A 21962-nucleotide genomic window follows, 5' to 3' on the forward strand; every position below is an offset into this window, starting at 1 on the left:
TAGGTGCGTGGGAGTTTCATTTTGCTTCATGCACGTAAGTCTCTGTCCACGCAGGAAGTAGTTGAGCTGGTGTTCAGACTCCTGGACGTCTTAGGTGACAGTGAAATTTATGCGACAGCGTGGAGGATGAGGATGATGCAAATCCATCGCTGGCGACTCACATGTCCCAATTTTCGTGGTTACACTGACTTTTGAAGTGGAAACCTCGCGAATAAATTTCGTTTTAATTTCTACTGCCACCTCGTGGATGTTCAAAGAAGGTGTCTTGATGGCTGTTTAGGATATAGCTGAGCGGTGGCAGCACATACCTGCGTCTCAAGCGAACCGATCCCCTTGCGTGCGCTGCCCGTTGATTTAGAACATAGTTAACCTGCAAAGTCTGTGACGTGCCCCTTTGTGCAACTTGCTTCTTGCCTTTCCACGAAAGTAAGTAGACAGCGGAAAGCACGCCAGTGTTCGTTCTCCGGATGTGACATTGAGTGCATGGATGTAGAATGACATTCTTTAGACTTTTTGTCTTAGAAAGTAGGGTTTGGTATGCACTGGGCCTTTTTTCCTTGTATTCGCACAGCAAGTTCAAATCACAAAACAAAACTACTTTTTTTCTTCTTAAGCGGCTCTCCTTCAGAGGTCAGCGGGACACATAGGTGCCACTTTCTCAAATGCACTCATGGCGTGGTGGGACTCCCAAAAACCGCCAACTCTAGAGAACTCGAATTTTGCATAGTTAATAAGAAGCTGATGAGAACATGAATCCCGCCGTGAATAGCCGGCGTGAATTGCTCCCAACTTCATGTCTCATAAAGGGGTAAGGCAGTATGGCGTGGCAGGGTGAGGTAAGGTAAGGTATGGTATGGAATGTGATGAGGGCTTTACCTCTGACTAGTTAACATAGGCTCTAAAAGACGCCGCATGGCAGGGCTTCAGATTAATTTCCACGAATTGGGTTCCATGAATACAAGTTGACAACAAAGAATGCGGCGCCTTTGTATTGCACAAAATATGCGTTGTTATATTCTTGAAAATGCGTCGTTTCCTAACACATGAGCATCTGTTAAAAGGGGAGGCCGGAGTCAACATGCCCAATTAGCGGTGGCGGTCAAAAAGCGCCGGTGAGATAAAACACGTTTCAATGCGTCACAGAGCAATTTTGAGCACCATACTAATAAACACACATTACCGTGATGGTAACTCTGGGCTTCGTGCGCACTTGGTTGGTTGGTTTATGGGGTTTAACATCCCAAAGCGACTAAGGCTATGAGAGACGCCGTAGTTGAGGGCCCCGGAAATATCGACCACCTGGGGTTCTTTAACGTGCCCTGACATCGCACAGTACACGGGCCTCTAGAATTTCTCCTCCAAAGAAATTCCAGCCGCCGCGGCCGGGATCGAACCCGCGTCTTTCGGGTCAGCAGCCGAGCACCATAACCGCTGAGCCACCGCGGCGGCTCCGTGCGCACTTCAATAATTTCAATATTTTCAGATAGTTCATGCACAGAATTTCTAGACTAGCGCGTGTTTCAAGGGAAACTATTCATGAATGAAAATTTATCATATATCGCGAGATTCCACTTCACAAAAAAATATCCGAAGATCTCTCCTCGGCAGGCTGGTATTTTTGCTCTTAATGTTTTTACTGTTGCCAGAAACGTTTCTCATTGCTTTTCTCTGGCTGTCTTAGCAACTGAACACTTGCAATGAACAAACTCTTGAAACAAAGATTTCTTACTCACAGGAAAATTGAACAAATATCTTCAACATTTGCATAACCATGCCTTATAATATTCCTGAGTTGCCTCAAAATAAAATAGGTGTCCATAAGTGCTGTACCTTTGGCCATTTCAATGCACAGACTGAAAGTTCCAAGCACCTTTCGAACCTACTGCATTTGTGCAGTATGAGCACTGTGCAGTATGAGCATTTGTGCAGTTAGAACACATTTAGAGGGAGAATTTACTCATGTCTGAACAGAATATATGGCAGCACGGTTGGAGTAGACACAAAGCCACAAGGTGTCTTCAGGAAAAACATGACCAGTTGGCATTAAAAAAAGGATATAAATAATGCACGAAGCGCAAATTTTGCACCGAATGACATGAGAGAAGCAAAAAAAAGAAATCAGAGGAATCATGGTCCAGTACAATGCAGCAGCTTGAATTACCACGTTGACACGCCAGAGAACCAGAGCGCAAATACGCGTATTCCGCTTCACAAGGCGCACACGGTAGAGATCAAAATATTAACGAAACCCAAATGGATGAAGACACGCTCTGGTGCATGGCCCACTGGAATCCGTAGCACAGGGCATAGGGCATAGGTCAGTAACTGCATCCGGTTTCGTAGCCGGTGCGCCAAAGTCGCAAAAACGCAAGCAGTATTTCGCTGCTTAGTTTAGAACTCTATATAAAAAAATTGCCGACGATTATGTTACTTCCTGATGCGAAATATGAGCGCAGTTCATCAGCTGTTTCAGCTTTCTGATAGAATGAGGCGAAGAATTCGAGCCAGACATATATGTACAATTACAGTAAACTTATTTTAAACACATATTCCTTCCTCAAGAAATACTCCACTCTTGTCATGAAGGAAGCTTTGCGGTCGGACAAATAGATGGCTAATATCCCCGACTTGCTGCACCAATGCATGATTCTCAAAGACGAGAGGTCTATGCAAGTATTTCGCGAGGTAGGGCTTTACGAGCGAGAGGAACGGGATGTTCTCCCGCATAAGCGGTAGGAAATTCCTGTTTGTCTTTATATCTACATTGAAGTCCCCACCCACCCTGCCACCCTTGCAGGTGGCAGATGGTTGATCACGAGAGTTCGATCATCGTTGTGAGCGCTAACGCATGCAGCCTACATCTTTCTCATCACCCCACCTACTATCGCGCTTAGTGTGAGCTACATTGAGCGCGATAGTAGGTGGGCTGATGAGAGCTACACTGAGCGCGAAGGCACTTATAAGCGCGGACCAGGCATCCACTCACCCAGGGAGCCAGTTATGCGCACTTTCTTTAAAATTAGCAGAGTGTAAGACGTTGTCATCGCCAACAATGAACGCCGGCGGCCTATGGCTTCAGCGCCGCGTTTCTGGCACAACGTTGTCAATGCCAACGCATGCAACGCACATCCGTAACTACCGCCACGTAGCTTAAAGCACCATTCAGGTGTCCACTGTTCCAATAGGGCAGTTCATGTAGGGTTCGGTACCTTGAAACGCCCGACGTTTTCTATAACGAGGTCACGTTCTAGGTGCTGTTTCATCGTATAAAAACGCTACAGATAATTATGTGCGGCACAAAATGCGCATTGGATGAAATAGTGCTCCGTAACGCGCGGTAACCATCGCGGCACAATCAGGGTTAAGGATTCGAGCTGTTGATTCGTCGAATCGAACGCGGTAAAACATTCCACGCGGCACAAAGCGCGCATCGGTTCAAATAGGGCTCCGTAACGCGGTTCCCGTAGCGGCACAATCAGCGATATGGATTCGAACTGTTGCTTCGTGGAATCCAATGCAGGAAACATTCTGCACGGCACAAAACGCGCATCGGTTGAAATAGGGCTCCGTAACGCGGGGTAAATGTCGCGGCACAATCAGGGATATGGATTCGAACTGTTGCTTCGTCGAATCTACACCGTAAAACATTGCACGTGGCACAAATCGCGCATCGGTTCAAATAGGGCTCCGTAACGAATGGTAACCGTCGCGGCACAATCAGGGATATGGATTCGAGCTGTTGCTTCGTCGAATCGAACGCGGTAAAACATTCCACGTGGCACAAAACGCGCATCCGTTTAAATACGGCTCCGTAACGCAGGGTACCCGTCGCACCACAATCAGGGATATGGATTCGAACTGTTGCTTCGTCGAATCCAACGCGGCAAACATTCTGCGCGGCACAAAACGCGCGTCGGTTGAAATAGGACTCCGTAACGCGGGGTAAACGTCGCGCCACAATCAGAGATATAGATTTTAGCTGTCGCTCAGTCGAATGGAACGCGACAAAACTTTCTACGCGGCACAAAACACGCTTCGGTTCAAATAGCTTCGTAACGTGGGGTACCCTCTGTGGCACCATCAGGGAGACGCAGTATCGCTTGGTTCTATCGGACGCGATAGAAAATTGTACGCGGCGTCAAACTGGCTGTGGTTTTAATAAATTTTAACGCAGGGCACCTGTCGTACAACAATTAAGATGACGCACTGGAAGTGGCTTCTTTCTAACGAATGGGACAAATTGTTATGCGGCCCCAGACAAGCATCGGTTCAAAGAGGGCTCCGTAATACTGGCATCAGTCGTGGCACAAGGGAGACGCGCTCAATGTGTCGCTTCGCAGTAAGGAACACGACAGAAATTCTACACGCCGCCAAACAGGGCTTATTAGTTCAGATTTAGAACTTAACACGGGGCATCCGTCATAGCACAATAAGATGACGCTTTGCAATATAACTTCGTTTTAGCGAACACGACAGAGAAATATCATGTAGCGCCAGAGAAGCATCGGTTTCAAGAGGGCTCCGTGGTACGTGAACCCTTCGTGGCACACTGTGACAACACATCCCGAAGTGCCGCTTTCGCTTGAGGAACGCAGCAAAAAATTATGCGCAGTGTCAAACAGGACGGAAATATTTCTTCGTAACGCAGAACACCCGTCTTAGTACAAGCATGGAGACGGGTTTGTTTCTTCGTATCGGTACCGACTGAAAACTTAATGCGATGCCATGGAGGCACGGTTTCAAAGAGCGCCGTTCCACTACGAACCCGGAGCAACGCAGCCGAAGAAACGCGCGCTGTCTGGCTTCGTCGTGCCGAATACGATTGAAAAATTACGTGTCTCCAGAGACACTGGAGCTCATAAGGTTCGATAATAAGGTGCGCCCGGCGCGGCAATTTCACGGCTACGCGCTCTCGAACACAACAGGAAAATCAATAGAACGCAAGAGACGCTGCGATTCGTAAGGCCTGACATATAGCACGACGGGGCCCAACCACGCGGCCCAACCACGCAGACGCTCTTTATGTCTGACTTCTTCCCGGGAACATTAAAGCACATTTTAGGAGATCTCAGACGCGGATTGCTCGCAAGATACCTTAAAGGGAGCGCCTGGGTGTGACGGAACGACGGCCTCTCTAAGCCTTGTTTCTTCGTCTCGAACGCAAACATTTTATGTGGCACTATAAACTGCGCCTGGGTCGTTGGGCTTGGTAGAGCGGGGCGCCCGGACGTCGCATTCTTGCTTCGCTGTGTCGCACGCGATAAAAATTTCAGTGCGACGCATACACACGGCCACATACCACAGCTCATGCAGCTCCATCAGATATCGGCTCTATCATATCGAATAGAGTACTCAGGTCGCAAAAAGGAAGCTCACCTGAACAATTCGTCGCGACATACAAAAGGATAGCGCAAAATGATGAGCTGTTAAAGGCGTCACAGAAAAAAGCAGCTTTTTAAACCACTCTACTTGCTAGCAGAGTAACGAACTCAACATTGAACGTTGACCGGGAATTCCGCATTCGTCGGCACCGCTGTCGGATGGACAGGTCCTTGGCACAGGCTGTCTTGGGCATGTGGGCGTCAAGAGTTCTCGAACATCCGGCAGTCATTTTACGCTGACGAGTCGTCGTTGTGACTGAAAGACGAATGGGAAGGAAACTGCACGGGCCTGTCCACTGGCTGGCCATGACCTGCAATCGCTGCCACGTGCAGAGTTAAAATGAGACGCACGAGAGAAGATTGTTGGTAGAGGCGCGTCCCTCTCGCGTTCTGCTTTTATAGCTTCGGCGTTAGGGGAACGTTTTTGACGAAAGGAAAGGCGCTGAAGTTTCGTCACATCTCGGTAGACACCCTAAACGCGCTGTAAGGGAAGGGAAGAAAGTGAGTGAAAGAACAGACAGACAGCTGCCTTCCCTCCGTTCTCACAGAACCTGGTGTGGCTGACGAAGCTGTACCCGCCACGGTGGCTCAGTGGTTAAGGCGTTCGTCTACTGAGGCGGAGTACGCGGGTGCGAACTCGACCGCGTCGGCCGCGTTTCGATCGAGGCGAAACGCAAAAGGCGCCCGTGTGCTGTGCGATGTCAGTACACGTCAAAGATGGCGAAGTGGTCAATAATATGCCGGTTTTACGGTGGCAACGATCGTCAGCGGCCACGGCAATCTCGTGACCACTTTGCGCGGGCGGAGCATAGAAGTTGTCGAGGAATATGCGATCGCGTTAGCTTGCGTTGGAACAGAAGCGAAGTTTGTCATCTGTGACAGCAAAACTACCATAGAAAATTTCAGCAACGGAAGGATCTCGCCATTAGCGGCCAAAATCGTAGCCAGAGGAAACTTGATAGGCAAATTCACACAATTTGGACTCCGGAGCATGAAGCCGTCCCCGGCAACGAGGCGGCCCACGAGCTGGCTCGAGATCTCTACCGCCGAGCCCCTACAGGGCCCCTCGATGACCGAGGGGGTGGAGAGCGCATACTTAAATAAAATCAGGGGCACATTGACTGTCTAAAGTCCGTAGAGGTGAAAGCGCTTCCCGCACCACTTTGCCTACGTGACACTGGTGACGTCGCGGTGATCTAGGTGGATACCAGAACCGCGCCGTACAGGAAAAGAGGAACGCCACCACCCGTTCGGCGCGATGTCTTCCCCTTTGAACGCAACGCTTTTTGAGGAAAAGAAATGGTGCAGTAATTTTCTGTCATATCGGTGACCACCCGAACCGCACCGTACAGGAAGGGGGGAACGCCACCACAGGTTCGACGCGATGCCTTGCCCTTTGAACGGAATGCTTTTTGAGGAAAGCAAATGGCGCAGTAATTCTCTGCCATCTCGGTGGACACCCGAACCGTGCCGTACAGTAAGGCAGGAGGTGGGAGTGAAAGAAGAACGAGAAAGAGGGGCCGTAATGAAGAAACTGAAAACTGTATTTGAGGAAAGGAAATTACGCAGTAACTGTCTCGCATATCTCGGTGGACACCCGTCAATACGCGGACACATCTGCCGACACGGCTGTCGACACGGATGCCGACGCGGCTGTCGACGCGGCTGCTGACGACAGTATGAGGCATTAAAGGCTTTCGTCTTAATATGGGGAGACTATGTAGCATTATAGATTGAAGCGTATAGACTGGTAAGATCGCCAGACGCGAAGTTAAACAATCAGTCGCGTGGAGGCGACTGCAAACTTGTACGTATCCGCACCCGATAATGGCGAACCACATGTTCCCCGATGCCAGGAGCGATAAATGTAACCTTTGTGGCGCGAGAGGGACCCTGGACCACATAATATGGGAATGCCCGTACTCTCCCGGGGGGACGAACAATACAGAGAATAGACACCTGGGAGACCCTAGTGCGCAGCTCGCACTCTGAGCTCCAGATCCTGCTCGTCCAACTGGCTGAAGAGTCTGCTGGGACCCAAGACCTCCTAGCCTGCATCTGAGGCGGCGGGACCCCCGCAGCGCGCCCGGGCTGCAGCAAACGCCAATGGGGTACCAGACTAGGCATCCCACCTAGTGGTTGTAAGGGCGTGACCCTTCAAGTCACGACCCCCAACACCTCTCCCTATGATTTAATAAATGTTTTCACCACCACCGCCACCACCACCCGTCCCCTGACTTGAGTGTCGGGAGGTGGGTAGATCACCCTATCCATTGGACAGTAAAGGTTATTCCATCCATCCGGAGACTGCCACTACGGCACCTCTTTCTTTTGGGTGTATTTGGGCTCCTGGCCACCAGGGCTTACGAGGTAATGAGGCCGCTGACGCGGCTGCCCGAGCGCTTACTCACCGGGCTCCTCATCCCAGCTCTTCTGGCTCGGAGACTAACCTGCCGCTGCTGCGATTCAGGCCAATATTAACACATTATACCGACAGCCACCGCCTTTTCCCGGCCCCTGCAAAAGGGCTGAGTAACACGGAGGAGCGAACTTTAAGGCGCCTGCAGACAGGTACTCTACTCTGTCCTGCAATAATAAAACATTACCATCCTAACACGGATGGGCGATGCCCACACTGTGGGGAGACCTGTGATATCTTCCACATGGTGTGGGCATGTACTCAAAATCCCACCTCCCCCCTTCCCCTACCCCTTCCAGAGAGGCATGGGAGACTGCCCTTCTCAACTGCTCCTCGCTTGAGTCCCAAAGGGCTCTGGTGAAACGGGCTAGAGACGGGGCATTGTCATGCGGTGTCCCGGACTAGGGACGCCGACCATGTAGCGGGGCCACGCTGTGGCTCCCAAACTCTATTTCAGTAATTAAAAGTTTTCACCACCACCACCACCTCTTTCTTCTTTCACTCCCGCCTTCCTCCCTTCCGTTCCGGCGCGGTTCAGGTTTTCCACCAAGATATGTGGCAGATACTGCGTCATTTCCTTCCTCAAAAACCAATTTACCAACCGTTTGCCGCCGAATGTTCCGGGCGGTGTCATAACGATTCGTCGTTTCATGCAGCATTAACATACTGGTTTATGGTTTATTGGGATTTAACGTCCCGAAGCAAGTCAGGCTATGAGGGACGCTGTAGTGAAGGGCTCTGGAAATTTCGACCACCTGGGGATCGTTAACGTGCACTGACATCGCACGGTGCACGGGCCTCATTAACATACTAGTTAAAGCCTAGTTCGCGGCAGGGATTCGAACCGGCGACCTATAATGGGAAGCTGCGTGTCATGGACGCGGCTCAGGTGTTCACCAGGAAAAGTAAGACTGCTGCATTTCCTTCCCTAAAAAAAATGGCTGAGGCTTAGCTAAGGTTAAGCCTAGTCAGATGCGAAGCATATTGATAGCTAGGCTTGGTAATACATGGCTTTCTTTGGTTGAATACTTGGTCATTTTAATACAGCCACTGGAAGCCTTCGTCGTGGGGGAAGACAACGGCATGGCTACAGCGGAACGCCGACTAACCCCGAGACGCGCGTTGGGTGAGCGCCTGGATTTCCACGGAAGCCGCGTCCGCCTGCCCGGTGGAGCGAGCGTTTCACCTACACCGAGTGTGAACGCGCGTGTTCGAAATGCGCGGGAGTGTGACGTCACCATACCACGTGAATCACACGGTGTGCAACCGCAGTGACGGCACAAGTTGGAGCCCCGTCTGTCATCTGTGGTGACGTCATTGTGTCACGTGGTGTGACGTCACCATACCATGTGGTCTGCATGGCGTGCAACCGCAGCGACGGCACAAGTTGGAGCCCGGTCTCTCATCTGTCGTGACGTCATTGTCAGGTGGTGTGACGTCACCATACCACGTGGTCTGCACGGCGTGCAACCGCAGCGACGGCACAAGTTGGAGCCCCGTCTCTCATCTGTCGTGACGTCATTGTGTCACGTGGTGTGCACGGCATGTAACCGTCACGAAGGGCTTGGGTTACCTATTGTAATATGCTTCGCATAAACCAATATTTCAATTTTTCCGACGGGCAAGGTGTCGCGCAGAACGGGCGAGGGTATTCCGTGGGCTCCCTGGCAGCGCTGCAAGACGCTGTCGCGTTCCACTCTTAAAGGCGAAGCTTAAGGCAGGTAGGTAGGAAAGACTTTTATTGCTCTAGAAAGACGTGCTAGTAGCAGACGAGAAAGCACAGGTACATCCTCTTTCTGACACGGTCGGTGCCCCTATTCCAGAACTCCCCTGAGCTTCGCTGCTCGTTGGGCGTGCTGGATCACACCTTGTTGACAACCCAGATCGCCGCTGGAGAGCCGGCTCTCCCACTGTTCTGTACTCGGTTCTTTACGAAAGTTGTCGTTCTTACTGCATTCCCACGTGATGTGGTACAACGATGGTTTGCTGCCACGCCACGGACAAGTGTCCCGATATTGCGTCGGGTAAATCTTGTTAAGGATATGTGGGAATGTTCCTGTCTGCAATCTTCGCCAATACACTGCCTCTAGTTGATTTAGATCAGGATGAGGCGGCGGATAGCGGATCCGAGCCCCCTTATAGTAGTTGAGAATGTCTGAGTACGTAGGGCCGACTCGGTCGGGTAGATCGTCCGATTGGGACGAAGCTCGGCTCGTATATCCTCGAGCTACCTCGTCGGCGCGTTCGTTCCCCGCTATGTCGGTGTGTCCTGGCACCCAGTAAATGCAATGTGTGACTTTTGGTGCGGTCGCGCTCTGGAGGAGCCGGAGAACAGCGCGACCTTTGCGGCCGTTCATGTAGTTACGGCACGCATCTCTCGAATCTGTAAGGATGGTAAGGGATGTGTTGCTTCAATAACCGGCTACCGCCGCTAGAGCTACGGCCAGATTCTCCCCTTCGGTTACCGTGCAATCCCTGACTGAGGCGCTAGCTAATTTCTTTAGGTTATAATCAATAGCTACCGCCACTGTGTTGTTATGTGAGCTTCCTGTATACGGAGCCGCGTCGGTGTATACCGTTATGGATTTTGTAGCTAGGTTTTGTTGTACATACCTCGCCCGGGCTGTCCTACGGGCCGCATGCAGGTTAGAGTCCATGTTCCGGGGAAGGGAGCGAACCTTTAGCGTCTGGCGAATTGCGTCCGGTATGCTCGCAGTACGGTTCACGATTTCCGCAGCTCCGCCTAGCCCCAGTCGCCTAAGAAGCGAGCGCCCCGTAGGAGTCTGAGAGAGAATGGCTAACTGCGTGACCAGTTGGGCTTCTTTGATCTCTTCGAAGGTGTTGTGAATTCCAAGAGCCAGTAGTTTTGCGTTGGAAGTGTTCATTGGTAGATGCAGGGCTGTTTTGTAAGCTTTGCGGAGTATGGTATCTGCACTATCCACTTCTCCTTTGTTGAGGTTGAAGTACGGGAGGGCGCAACCCACGCGACTGACCACCAGGCTCAGAACCAGGCCCAGGGTATCCCCCTCTCGCATGCCGCTCCGCTTCTGCGACACGCGCGTGATCATTCTGGCGACCTGAGTGGTCGATTGCTTGAGAAGGCCGCGCGTATGGCCGCATCGCTGGTTACTCTGCAGCCACATTCCCAAGACTCGTACCTTGTCTCGTTCTGGAATTAGCTGACCTTCGAGATAGACATTGAGGGACCCTTCCTTGTGTTTCCCTTCGTGTACTCGCAGGAGTTCGGATTTTTCGGTGGAGCAGGCGAGGCCTCGTGCACTGACATATTCTTCCACGCAGGTAGCCGCTGCTTTCAGTCGTTCTTCTTTCTGGCCGAACGACCCAGCGGTAACCCAAACCGTGACGTCGGCAGCGTATATTGCGTCTGTGTGCCTTCGATCTTCTCGAGTTATCTCGCGTGTTCGATCATGGCCGCGTTGAAAAGTAGTGGCGAGACGACGGACCCTTGAGGTGTGCCTTTGTTGGGGGTCGACAATTTAGCGCTGCGAAGGTCTCCGAGCCCAACCGTTGAAGTGCGGGTGGAGAGAAAGGCCTTCACGTAGCTGTGAATCTTCTCGCCGCAGTGGAGGTTGTCGAGTCCTTCCATTACAGCCGTGTGGCTGACGTTGTCAAAGGCCGCCTTGATGTCGAAGGCCATAAACACGTTCTCGCCTACGCTCGGGACATTGGTGAGGACTTCCTCTTTGAGTTGCAAGAGGATGTCCTGGGTGGAGAGGTGGGCTCGGAAGCCGAACATACTGTGGGGGTACAGGTCTTCGTCTTCCATGTAGCTTTGGAGCCTCCGAGTAACGACTCGCTCGTAAAGCTTGCCTAGGCAGGAGGTGAGTGAGATAGGTCGGAGATTTTCGATCTGGAGTTTCTTACCCGGTTTGGGGATCATTACGACCTCTGCATGCTTCCACTCTTCAGGAACCGATCCTGCGGCCCAGTGCCCGTTGAGGAAAGTGGTCAGTTGGTCGACCGCCTAGTCGCAGAGGTTGCGTATGAGTGCGTTCTGGATCTCGTCTGCTCCCGCCGCAGTGTTGCGCGTGCATGCCTTTATTGCAGCGAACACTTCTTCCCTGGTGATCAGCCTGTATAGATGGGTGTTCGGTTTCACCAGGTATGGTTTCGCGTACGCCGCAGGCAAGGTCGTGCCGTAGCATTTCTCTTTGGCTTTAGCTAGCAGTTTCTCTTCCGTACCCTCGAAGGTGTGGATGCGTCTGCGGATAGCTTTCCCGCTTTCGGCCCTGGTTTGGGTAGGGTCGAGGAGGGTCTTGAGTATAAGCCACGTTTTGGCCGTGCTGAGGGTACCGTCCAGCGAGCTACTGAACTGCTGCCAGCTCTCCCCGGCCAGTTGGGTCGCGCACTCCTCCGCTGTCTTGGTGACTTCTGCGATCTTGAGCTTGAGCTTCCTGTTAAAGCGCTGTTTCTTCCAGCGCTTGGTCAGTCCTCGACGTGCCTCCCATAGCCTGAGGAGCCGAGGGTCCACCTCTGCTGTTTGCTTGGTGCGATCCACCTCCTGAGTGTATCGCTTCTGGATGTCTTTAAGTTGTTCACACCAATCATGTATGGAAGTAATCCCCCTTCCAGGTCCGTGCAAGCCTTGCGGAAAGCCGGCCAGTTAGTGATCTTGGCCGTGCCGAGCTTGCGCTTGATGTTGGTGGCTGCTATCGTGGTCTTCAGGATATAGTGGTCACTGCCTAGATTCTCCAGCAGATTCTCCCACGTTGCGTGTTTCACTCCCCTAACAAACGTTAAGTCCGGACACGTATCTGGGCAGATGGAAGTGTCAAGGCGCGTGGGTTGAAGTTCGTCTGTTAAGAGGGTACATTGGATCGCTTCCGCCGCGTCCTCGACCTGAATACCTTTCTCATTATTAGTGGGGTATCCCCATTGCTGTACACGAGCGTTGAAGTCGCCTAAAATGAGCAACGAGTTGCTTTTCGCAAGTTTGCTGGCCCCTAGAAAGAGTGAATGAAAATTCGCGTCCCGCTGGCGTGGCGGGCTATAGAGGTTTACGAGAAAGACACTCTTTTCCTTACGCTTCTTTTTGGGAATAATTTCCGTCACTAAGTGCTCAATTTTGGTGTTCGGAATGGGGTCATGGGCTATGGCTACCAACTTTTTGCTGACCAGGGTTGCCGTGCGTCCGCTATCGTTGCACGTATATCCCCTGAGTGACGGTGTCGTGTTAGTTTCCTGTAAAGCTATTATATCGGGTGTGGAGTCTTGCCGATGTAAAAACTGCATTAGGAGTCTCTACTTTTTGCGGTACCCCATGCAGTTCCATTGCCAGATTTCGGGTGGAGTTTGTTTAGCCATGGTTTTGGGCATTGTTCTGACTGGAGCCTTCAGTGCCGAAACGGCGCTCGTGTATGAGCCTATCCCGGGCCTCGTCTGTTATTCGTTGCGTATTTTACCTTTTGACGTGGTTCCTGAAACTTTGGTCCTGCAACGCAACTTTTTGCTGTAGTAATGTGACGTTCTATTCTGACAGGTTGAGTTGGACCTGCATAGCATCTAATCTTGCATGAGTTTGGCGAAACTGTCCTTCGGTGCGAATCATGAAATCCTCCACGCGCTGCATGAAAGCTCTTAATTCTTCGGGGCTCACTTCTAAGGGGGTTGGAGATCGTTGCACCTCGACCGGCGGAGTCGGTGCTGCGGTAGCTGCCCTGTTCTCTGAGCCTGCATCTCTTTAATGAGGTCGTCGATTTTTTTTTTCAGAGAGATGCATTCTCCTCTCTTAGAGCTTTAATCCTTTTCGAGTTATGCGTGATATTCGGTTGATCCGAGTGGGGAATCAGTGGGTTTGGAGAGCCCGCTCCCCAGTTCACCTTGACGCCGCCCTTCTTGTGTTGTTTCTGCGGTGGCTGCTGCTGCTGCTGCTTCGGCTTGGCCGTTGATCGGTTGAGCGGCGGGAGAGTCATCCCTGGATCGGCTCTGGCTGCGATCTCGCGGGGTGCTACAGCCTCGGCTCGAGGAGCGGCCATGGTCCCGCTCCGAGCTAAGCCACCTGGGTCGGCGCTCTCGACTCTGGTTCTGGTTCCGCTGCTGCTGCTGCGGTTGTTGCTGCTGCGGCACTTGCTGCTGCTGCTGCTGCCATTGTTGTTTCCGGGACTGCCGGCCGCCGGTCGTGCTGCCACGGAGCTCGTCAATAGTCTTCAGGCGTCGACGGCACTCCCTGGTGACGTGGTCACCTTCGCACACCATGCATTTGGCCTTGCAAGGGTGGCCTTCTGGTGGGTCGTGTGTGCCGCACGTCCTGCAGAGCCTGGTGTTCGGCGTTGGACAGGTGTCCGAATGTCACAAAATTCGGCGCATTTTAGGAACAAACAAAGAAAAACCGCCGCGCGCACGGCGTCTCGCCGGCGCGAGCCCGACGGGGGAGAGGGAAAGCCCCCGCCGAGCGCGTGCCTCTCTCTCCACCGCCGCGGCGGGCGCCGAGGAAATTAGTCATCCCCGCCGAAGATTCTCGAACATGCGAGTCGGTTCTACGGCTGACGGGGGGAAAGGGCGTAGCCTTGCGTGCACTAAGACACGTCCCCCTCGCCCGTCGGCGTCGGCGCCGCTCAAAAACACGCTCGAAACTTCGAGATGCGACCCCCGACCTCTGACCAATGGGGACGCGCGGCCGGTGAGAAGAGGAAAGGGATACAGCACTGCCAATGCTGCGTGTATGTGCGCGCCTACTCGGGCGCGAACAACAAACAGACGGGAGAGCGAGCCTATAAAGAAGGACGTTGACCGCTATCAGTCAGTCCGGACCGCCGTTTAAGCTTCGGAGAAGCGCGCCCGTTCGACTCCCGGGGAAAACACCACTCGGCCAGCCACGGACCAAGGAGGCAACGTTCGCCAGTCTGCGGGACGGCATCGTCGTGGAACTCTGGTCGTCGGACTGCCACAGTGCCCGGTGAACAAATTGTGTTTTGTTTGTTTACCTCTCTCTCTTGGTTTAGTGCACTTAAGGTGCAATATTGCCTCTGTATTGTATTCTCTCTCGAGTTTAACTTTGTACGAAGTGCATTGTTTGGTTAATCACTTTGTATGTGCTTGTACTAGTGATTGCGTAATCCTCTGTATCGTCTCTTTGCTGTATAAACTTTGTTTTGTTTTGTAAACCTTTGGCTCCGACCCATTCTCTGGCTTGCGACCAGCTAAAGCTGGGCACCGAACGCCCAAAAACCTCTTGTCACTTGGTAGCTGGTCTCCGCTGAGCTTGCCACGCTGAGTCGAGGGCATCTCCTTTGAGTCCGAGACTGCTACCCCCACACGCTCTAAGGGTGTCTGGGAGCTTCCCACGTAAAAGTGCGCGAAGTCTGGGTGACACCGAACGATGACCTTGCTCTCCGCACACGTAGCAGATATGCCTGGTAGGACGATATGGGTAGGTCTTGAATTCTCCGGAGCGGTAGATGACCCACTGCGGGATATAAGCGCCGTCGAACGTGATGAGCGCCGTTTCCGACTTCCCAGCATTCTCGCTTCTAGGATCTTCACTCCTTGGCATCGAAGCCGCAGCCTCGATTTTAGTAGGGCCGGTGATTGCCCCAGCATGACGCTGTGGATTACCGCACGCTTCAAGTCGTACGGTAGTGCTGGATAGGTGTTGGTTGCATAAGTTTGGTCATTGATCGTGAGCTTTTCGATTTTCCTGAGCACGTCGGCGATGTCCACGTCGGGCGTGCACGCAATCATGATGTTCGATCCGGGTCGGAGTCTCATGATGAAGTCTTCTTCCTTGATCTTTCCTCCGCTGGCCTCGACGAGGGCTTGCGTTGCCTGGTCGACACGGATTTCGGTGATTTTGAGGCCTCCCTTGGGGCGATAAATGATCTTGATATCATCCTTCGGTAGCAGCGGCGGACGTGGCCTTATCTGCCGCTGCGCTCCCGCCAGATGTGGTTTTAATGTAGAGCGCGTCCCGCCACTCGCCTGCGTCTCTGCTCCGCCAGCTGCGGCTGTCGGCGCTATTTTGTTGCTTACTTCTTCGCGGGGATCACCTGGCCGCTTCGAGCCTTTCTTCGAGCCTTTCCTTTTTGGGCGCCGTTTGTAAGAAACAAGTTCCCAACGATCCATATCTTCGTCTTGCAGTGAGTCGATGTCGGCCCCGTCGTCTCGCTGCGGTGGCGATGTCTCCATGGCCTCGGTCACTGCGTCCCCGAGTCCGGAGCTCGCATTGGTCGGCGGCGCGGCAGAAGATTCGTCCGTATCTTGAATATTCGCCGAACATTGGGCCGAGGTCCGGGTAGGTTCATTCATGATAGGGTCGTCAGCGTCCCGGTGTTCCATGCTGGCCGATGTCGAGACACGCAAGCACCGCACGGTACCGCCCCGGGAACGCGCTAGGCCTGCGCTAGGCTCAGCGCTCCCGGCCGCGGCTGGCCACTGAAAAGTCCTTTAAAAGTCCAAAAAATGGGCCTACCGGCTCAAGAGTGGTGTCGCGGTGGTCCAGGTGACGTTATCCGTCGATGCGAAGCTTAAGCGTCCTCCAAATTTTATAGCGCAGCTCTTCGGCTCCCGTTTCTGCGTTTCACGACGTCGCCGTTGCCACCGCCGTTGCCCCTTGCACCCGTTGTAACCAGCAGTGGACACCTTATTCGCGCTTTAAGCGGCGAAACCGATGGAGAGGGAGCTTGGAAAGCAAAGGATGAAAATTGGCAAATTGGATTTTGAGGGATGGAAATGGCGCAGTATCTGTCACACATCTCTGTGGACACCTGAAACAGAGTTAAGGCGCATAATTACCCTCTTGGAAGACTGGACACCTCAATCGTGGTTTAAGCTACGTGGCGGTAGTAACAGATGTGCGCTGCATGCGTTGGCGATGACAACGCTGTGCCAGAAAAGCGGCGTTGAAGCTATAGACAGTCGACGTTAGTTGCGTTCATTGGCTTTGGCGTTGACAACGCTTTACACTTCAATCATTTTAATGAAAGGAAGTGCTGATAACTGGCTCCCTGGGTCAGTGGACGCCTGAATTGCGCTTATAAGCACGTGGGGCGATGAGAGAGATATGTGGGCTGAAGGCAGTGACAACGTTGTGCCAGAAACGCGGCCCGGAAGCCATTATGTTCATTATGTTCATTGGCGTTGGCACTGACAACGTTTGACACTCCGATTATCTTAATGAAAGGAAATGCATAACTGGCTCCCTGGGTCAGTGGACGCCTGAATCGCGCTTATAGGTACGTGGGGTGATGAGAGAGAGATGTGGTCTGCACGCGTTAGGGCTGACAACAGCGAGCGAACTCTCGCGATCAACCATTAACTGCCACCTGCCAGGGTGGCAGGGTGGGTGAGGACTTTAATGTAGATATAACGACAAACGGAAATTTCTTACGACTTATGCGGGAGAATATCCTGTCCGTCTCGCTCGTAACGCCTCCCACGGTTGTGACAACCTCGCGAAATACTTGCATATACCTCGTCTTTGAGATCCAAGGATTGGTGCAGCAAGTGGAGGATACACACATCTACGTATTTTCCGACCACAAAGCTTCCTTCATGACAAGAGTGGAGAGTTTCTTGAAGAAGGAATATCTGTGAAAAATAACAAGTTGTCTGTAATGCATATACATGTCTTGCTCGAATTCTTTGCCTGGCTCTATCGAAACGCTGAAACAGCTGATGTCCTGCGCTAAAATTTCGCATTAGGAAGTAACGTAATCGTCGGTAATTTTTCACGTCCAATTTCAATAGGCAGCTGGCGTTAATTGAGTTCATTGGCATTCTCGTTCTCAAGTTTTAGGCAACATTGATTGACGCCATGCAAGATGGGGCCGCTTGGAAAGATGGCGCTACATAGAGCTCCGGAATCTGCCGAGCATAGCCTTGGCGTCGCCCGCGGGGATGTCAGGGATGTGGTGTTTGAGTTCTATAAAGACGTCCTGGGTGGATAAGCCTAGGCGGAAACCAAACATGCACGAAGGCATGAGGTTGTTATTCGCCAGATATCAGGGTGTGGCGAACGTACTCCATGAGCTTGCCCACACAAGACGTAAGAGAGATGGGACGAAGGTTAGCGGGGAGAAATGGTTTGCCGGATTTGGGAATAAAGATTACTTTGGCGTCTTGACACTGAGGTGGGTGGGCGCCACGCATCCAGAATTCATTGAACTAGTTGGTTAGGGCTTTGCCGGAGGGTGAATCGAGGTTTCGGAGTCCCTTGTGCACTCCGTCGGGGCCAGGAGCTGAGGACGTGTTGAGGAGTTGAAGTTCTGCCCTGACTGCCGCCTCGGTGGTCAGTATCTTCTGTATCCACCTGACAAAAGCTTTCGACAACGTTACCCAAGCAGCTGCCCAAGAAGGCCTCCACACCCTAGGCGTTGGCCCGCGGATGTAAAATTACGTCCGTGACTTCCTCTCCGAACGAACAGACGCACTCACCCTGGGCGATCACCAGCTCCCCGGTGTCTCACTTGGAGCACGGCAACGCCTCACGGTGCTGTGCAGTCTCCTATCCCCTTCAACTCGTCTTCAACATAGCCCTTCTCCAACTCCCCCACCAACTCTCCCAAGATCTCGACCTACATTTCAGCCTCTATGCTGAAGACATCACTGTCTGGGCCAATCGACGCAGTGATGCCAACATGGAACACAACGTACTGTCGGCCCTCAGCACCATCGACTCGTACGTTCGCAAACGCGGCATTGCCTGCTCCCCTTCCAAATCAGAACTCTTCTTTCACCGCCCCAGGCCGCACGACCCCACCGACCCTCCCTCCTATCTCACTTACGCTGCGCTAGGGAACCACCCCATTCCGCTAGTCTCCATGATTCGCATCCTGGGCCTCGTCCTTCACTCCCACGGCGCGCACAGCGACACCAGCCAAGCTCTCCAGATCTCCAGACCCAAACCCAGCAAGTCACCCGTAAGTGCCGTAGAGAAATTACCTGCAAGTCCTCAGACATCGTTTGTGTAGCGGAGTTGCTTCAGTGCAAAATTTCCAGCTCATTGCCGGTGGAAACATCCATTCCCGAACAGCTTGCATGTGTCAAGGGTATTTATTGTACGCGGTGTCGACCCAGCATCTTCCCCGCAAGAAATTCTACAAGAATTTCAGGATGCAGGAGTTGGAGTCCTTTCAGTTTATCGCTGCAGTGGAGGGGTAAATGGCTCGCGTGTTTGCTACTGAGTCTGTAATAAAAAAACTTCTTCTGGCTCTTCCTGCCCTGATGAACTGAAAATGTGGCCTATTGTATCCGTGTAGACAGGCTGCAACCGCACCCTCTTCAATGCATCAACTGTTGGCGGTTCGGGCATAGCAGCAAAGTATGCAAGTCCGAGTCCCGCTGCCGTTTCTACAGAGAAGGTGATACTGCTGATAACTGCACCTCAGAGCAGCCTCATTGTTGCATGTGCAGCAACAACCACCCAGCAGATGGTGCCGATTGCGTAAAACGAAGTGAAGAGCGTAGCTTGTTAGATAATAGCAAAGAGAAGGTGCTCACGACAGTCCAGTGAACAATATGGCAGCGTCAAGACTCCCTTATTGCAAAGGAAACATGAAGAGAAAACCTGAGCCCCTAACTTGAGCCACTGCAGTTTCGACAAGCTGGTCTGCAAACGGGTACCAACGAGGAGGAACACGGTCAGCGGATTCCGATACTGTTTCTTGAACCGGTTGCAAGAGGTTTTATTGCGAAAGCAACACTACGCCAGGTCTAACCCCTCGTCGCGTGGTCCGTGGCCCGTGGACTCCTCTGCTCCTCGAGGAGCCGCCATCGCGCCTAACAGATGGTGTGACGTAAGCCTCTCCGTTGCTATGGTGACGCATGACGTCAGCTTGCTCTCTTCATCGCCGCCAAGAGGAGACGGTCGTACCGCACTCCTCGAGGAGTCTCGCCAATGAAGTCACCGACAAAGAGTGTATATCTGAATCTAGCTGCTCTACTGCTTCTGCACTGTATTGCTCTCGCAACCAACTAGGTTTAACCAGAGCTAAACCACACCAATTTTATTTTTGTGGCGCCCTTACAGCCAGCGCACGTGGCGTATACACCAGGTCTTATAATGTTCGGAGGAAATATTTAGCTAAATTCAGCGTAGATTTTTTAATGTATTTTTCCTCTGCTGCAACATCATGCCATTCCGCCGTTTCTTCGTGTTTCCCCGACAACATTCGCCAGATTATGTCGTAAAGAGTGCTTAATGAGTTTAGGGCTCAGCACCCTATAAAATTTTGCGCAGGTATTCTCTGAAAATTTCTAAAAACATTTACTGATCTCTGTGACTCTACCTTCCTTTTTTCACCCATGTTTTTGTACAATTTCGGCCAACTAAGGAGAATTATGGGCTTAAGTAGTTATCCCTGAAATTTCGCATTACGTGCGCATGGGTATCTTTATTTCCTCGAGCAATTCTTCGTGCCCAGATTATTTTTTTTTCTGGCATCTGACGCATAATCTCACTAATCATCGGAGTAGTATTTTTTCCGGCTGTTTTGTGCATTTTTTGCATAAAGTCATCACTACAGTTGACGCACTGTTTACTGGAACATATTGGCTAGCGCTGTCTTATTCCATGTCCTATCCTTTTTTGCATTTTCAAAATGTGCAATCACATTTTCGTTTCTTGCGCAAGATTTATTCTTCTGCATAAACTGCTGTCCTTTCCCTCACTATTCTCACCCAGAAAGGAGGGTTAAGATTTAAAAGTATATACAACACGTGAAATAAATTATCACGTAATGTTACTTGTTTTCAAGGTGCTCGATGGTCAGCTTGTTATTCTCCTGCTTCAGCGGGGTATAGTGGAGGTGTCTCGCGCAGCCTGGTCCAGTTAATCTTCCCCAGTTTTTTACTTTCTTTAATGTCATATTCTTCTCTCGCACGTATCAAAGCCAGCGCATTCGCTATGGCCGTAGAATGACAGGTGCAGCAAAAAAAAACAACAACTGAAACTTCGACTTTTTTATTAAGCAGATAGGCACGAGCGTGAGCGATTATTCATTCGGATACCCAAAGGTTGGAGAGAAGAGACAATAGCGCAAGATAATTATCAAGGAGTAGTGTCACGAGGCGTCGTGACAAGAAAAACAGCTGCAGTGCAGGTGCTTTCACTTAAATATTTGCGTATATGTTGCCATCACCCATCACTCTCGCTCAGATCTTGGGTATCGTAAAGGCTTTCAGGAGGCATGGAGCAAGTGCGTAGCTGGTGGGCACTGTGCTTGCTTTCTACGATCGCAGCTACTGCACAATCCTGTGCTTCGGACGCAAGGGATGGTAAGTGACTGAACAGTGGTGTCAGAGTTAACATTAAGCTCTAAGTTTAGAACGCAGTTCACCATGGTTATCGTTCCTGCGGTGTAAAACACCTACGTGGGCTGCTGTGTAGAATAAGCGAACGTTTACTTATTCGTCGAGGAGCTTTGCTGCTTATGTATACGTTCTTGCACACTTATTGTCTTGGGTATAACACATTCTTGGTGTACGGAAGAGAAGCGTGTGTTCTGTTTAACCCTGTTTCATGAACATTATGGTCTCCCCGTAATAGGAAAACATTTGGACCTACAATAAAATTCCTAACTATCAACGTATAAGCCTCACCGAAATTATTTGCAGCCCTCTGAAACCAAATTGTAGTCAACCTCAGTGAACAGTGCTTTAAAATGTGAATTTTTCAAGGCCATGTTTTTATGCCAGCTTATGAGACCATTCACTATTCAACACTCACTTTTTTGCACAGCGAGATAGCGATACGACGCAAATTTTGCCTAGGCAAGCCTGCAGAAGTTACATGCTGCGACATAATTTATTGGAACACAAAATATTGTCACGGCTAGACAGTCGGGACGGCCAGGACACGTTTTACTGTGCAGCGCCAGGTAACAGCGGACTCCCGAGGGGACCACACAGAAGAGAGGACGAAGAAGCAGCCCTGCCCGCCACCACGGCTAAGGCTAGCCAGAATAGCGGGGAAGGCAGTTCGGCCGGGAGACGGCGCCAGGAGAGTACCCAGGAATGTGGCATTGCTCCCCCCCTGTGGAAAGCGCCGCCCTCGGCGCGGCAGGTCGTGTGGACCGACGGCGGCTTTCCCGCGCACGGGATTTTGGAACACGAACACCTGCTGTTCATGGGGTGCCCGTGCAGAGGGGCAGTAGTCCTGGTGCACGGAGCAGTTATCATCGACGGGCGCGGAATCCTGTCTCGGC

The 21962-nt window shown here is 51.7% G+C and overlaps 1 protein-coding gene across 4 annotated transcripts in view; it reads right to left on the reverse strand.

Annotated features, from left to right (window-relative positions):
- LOC149347442 (uncharacterized) overlaps positions 1 to 21962 on the reverse strand; it is a 197452-nt gene that overhangs the window by 61941 nt on the left and 113549 nt on the right. The window lies entirely within an intron of this gene.

This window comes from Amblyomma mixtum, chromosome 4 (assembly GCF_055824585.1).
Source record: "Amblyomma mixtum isolate Tamu chromosome 4, ASM5582458v1, whole genome shotgun sequence".
In the NCBI taxonomy this organism is placed as follows: Eukaryota; Metazoa; Arthropoda; class Arachnida; order Ixodida; family Ixodidae; genus Amblyomma; species Amblyomma mixtum.